This window comes from Patiria miniata, unplaced genomic scaffold (genome assembly GCF_015706575.1).
Source record: "Patiria miniata isolate m_02_andy unplaced genomic scaffold, ASM1570657v1 HiC_scaffold_18, whole genome shotgun sequence".
Taxonomy (NCBI): Eukaryota; Metazoa; Echinodermata; class Asteroidea; order Valvatida; family Asterinidae; genus Patiria; species Patiria miniata.
This window is the reverse complement of record NW_024037056.1, coordinates 18,064,805-18,068,492: the sequence shown is the minus strand read 5'-3', so window position 1 is coordinate 18,068,492 and position 3,688 is coordinate 18,064,805.

Genomic DNA, 3,688 nt, shown 5'->3' with positions numbered 1-3,688 from the left:
ATTTCCAACCCAATCGGACGTACAGTTCTCAAGAGGAAAAATCTACAGTTTTAAGATGACGTAACATGGCCATGGATGACGTTATCATGACATAATTTGTATAGGGTCAACTTAACAGTAGGGCCTTTGTCTGTGCCTAGTTTGAAGTTGATCTGATTGCATTTCATGTCAAACTTTGCTGGTAGAAAAAGTGTAAAACGATAAAAACTTATCAGTTGATGATGTCATCATGACGTCTCTTCGGATTTTAAATATATTAGCAACAGTTTCTACCTAACCACCAAGTTTCATTACGATCGGACATGTAATTTTGATGACGTCATCTGACGTCACACCTTTTTTATATTGTTGTGCAAAAATGTATGACGTAACAAACCTTTTACAAAAAAGAATGTTGTACTAAGCTTGTTCTGTTGATGACATATTGCTTAAGTTTCCTAAATTAACATTACGTCATCATAACGGCACCTAACTTGTTACCTATAACATATATCGGTCTACCTACATACCAAGTTTTAACCTAATCGGACTTACAGTTCTCTAGATATATGACCTTTAAGTATTACGTCACTTATTGAGTCGTTCATATGGCTCAATAAACAGGTAAACAGTCTATAGGATTTGGGAGAGAACGAAAAAAGAAAAAGAACTAGTGTTCTATGGCGATTCGATGAACAGAGCATAGGGCTTTGCCGCATGGGACGTTTATGCTTTGTTCCCATCCATGTACAGTCATATTCATGTTCCTTTTCATGTGCGAACACAGTTCCATGATAGTGTGCAAATGTTGTGTCCATTGAAAACAAGTGCGTAGATCGCCCCGTGCTCATCACGGACGTAAGAGTGCATGTACATTATAATTTTAAGCATAAATGAAACAAAATTTAAAACCCAATCGGTCTTGTAGTTCTGTATGTACAGGCCATTGAAGAAAGCCCCTTTAAGATGACGTCACATGACACATGATGACGTCATCATGGAGTCACTCCTCGGAACAAAACTTTGCTATAGGCACAATGGATTCAGGATTCATCACGTCCCTGGTTTTATAATTATCCCGTAAACCGTTTGGAAGATATTACGGTTTGTTCTGATTTGAGGCTCATGTCCATATTTTGAATTCAACTAAGTTTGATCTGCCGGTATCCCCAGAAGTAAGGGTCAAGCGACTTAACGATCGCGACAAAAATGCTTATCAATTAATGGTTTATCTTATTACAGCATGTGAACAATATTGATCATTTTGTTCAAAAGTTACAAATGAAAGAAGATGGTTCATTTTCAACTCAAATCGCTTGAGATTTGATACCTGATGACTTCATCATGACGTCAGAGTTATATGCACACTTTTGGATCTTGGGTGATGTTGGTTTAAAGTAACAAGTTTATAACATAAACCGTTGAGAAGAAAAGTTCAGGAAGATTATTTTTAGAAAAAAGTGAAAGAAAGAAAGACAAAAAGAAAGAAGGGGATAAGGGGAGATGGAAAAAAATAAGCATATTTATTAGAACGATTCTAAAAGGGTGACTGGTTGTGCCTGATCATCTAATCACTGTCGCTCGGAAGCGTGTTATCCCACACGTAGAAAGACTGAAAAACCGACAATATCACAAGGCAAGAAAATGATCAAGTTACCACATTTCCATGCTCCAAGGTTTTTCAATGTAGATTAAATTAAATCTGTTACAATCAATCTTTATTAAGACAACAAAGCTTAAAGATGCATCATCAGAGGAATGGAGTCAACATAAGAAAGGAAAGCTTACTTTAACTTTGGTCAATTAATCTCTTTATTTGATTATAGCTTTTTATTGACACCGCGATAATAGATTAATGAAACATCACGTGATGCAAAAACTTACTGCCAAACGTCCTGTCGAAATCTGGCCAATTGTCAAAGGCGTCTTGCCCCTGCCGCAGCCCCCAGTTGGACCTGTCGTCGTCGGATTGTCTCCAACCACAAATCCCTTCCTCAAAGGTGCAGTTGAAGCCTGCGGTTGCGTGACAAATAGAAACAGAACTCTTCGTCGTTATCCGTTGGAATTGCTCAAATTGATACTTAATGAAGTTAATCATTTACCGTGACATTTCCTCGTGTCGTACAATGCACTGAAGGTCAAGTAAAGAAAATTAATTGTTTCCACACAACACAAAAAAACATATAATGTTAACTTCTCGATTTTTGAAAATGATTCTGCGTCATTTTTCTTCGATCTTGCACAATGCATTACCTACCGCCACGAAGAACATCACTGAAAGACCCGAAATGTGAGTACACGGAAGGTCGCGTTAACGTCACATAATCTTTAGTTGTTCACATCCGCGGGAGCACACCCAACCTCTTTTTGCTATACTCGTTAACACAAATAAACGTCATACCGATATTTTTTTTTCCAACTTTCACTCGGGAGGTAACACGCTGAGTTATACAGTGTTTATACGTCGGTAAAGGGCAAACCTAATTTCATTTACATCACCCCGACGCAAAAATTCCATCTTAGGCCAAAACAAAAATAAGTCGGTCTCTGGTCAGCGTCGCGCGTCGATTTTAATCATGCGCGTCGATCTTTTTTTCAAAATGTTTCGCGGTAGCTCCCACAGCGCCCTCTATTTCCGCACCTCCTCAATTTTTTTTACCAAAGAGCACCAAGGAATGGGAAATTGCACCAAGGCAAATGATCGAAAGCACCAAGGCAAATTATGGAGGACACCAATGTACATGAGGACACTAAAAAAGTTAAAAAGTACCCCACCTTGTCTGTACAATCCAAGCTTAAAGAAAAGAAAGGAAAAAAGCGAAAAAAAGAGAAAAAAAAACGTGGCCGCGTCAATTCCGGAACTTTTGTCTGACCAGAGACCGAACATTTTTTTTTTGCCTTATTAATAGTTAATGCGGTACCCGCTGTTATGTACATTAGATTCGAACCAGCCAACCGATCCCGTTATCTCGGTGGTCGAGTGGTAAGACGTCTGCATTGGAAAGTGGGAGGTCGTGGGTTCCAGTCCCACCCGAGTATTTTTTCCAACTTTCACTAGGGAGGTAACACACTGAGTATACTGTGTTTATAAATTCCATCTTATTAATAGTCATATACCGATATATTCATGTTCAAGTTAACAGAACAACCCTTTTCGTTCCTTCTCATCTTTTTTTCACCACAGTCTAAGACACTCACGGTGTATCCAACTAGGTCACGTAACAACACAATGTCCCTTGCCCTACACTCGCAGGACTCACTCCAAGAGCACTTTGAGATATCAAGGGCCGCGTCTCTGGAACGCATTGGATGATGTTGGTCAATTGAAATGCTTCTAAAAGAGAACTTTTCAATTTTTGATAACTTTTCTAACTGTCTGCGATCTTTAATACTTCTTTTATAAAACTGTACTTACTTTTCTTTCATTACGCAATACTTTGTACTGTCTGTCTCTTTGTCCTGTGCTTTTTTGTTTCCTTTCATATTTGTATTGATCGGTATGTGTTTTTCATTATCATTTCTCTTACAATTGTTTCCCTGCGTTTTAAGACATGTTTATACAAGCTTCGACTCCTTGAGTTTCCCTGCATTGCTTTTATTCAGATTTTGCTTTAATGTATACTTATTTATTTAATATTAATATATTTGTATTCATAACGATTTGAAATTATAGTAATAAATTTCTACTCGAATTGAATGAAAAAAATAG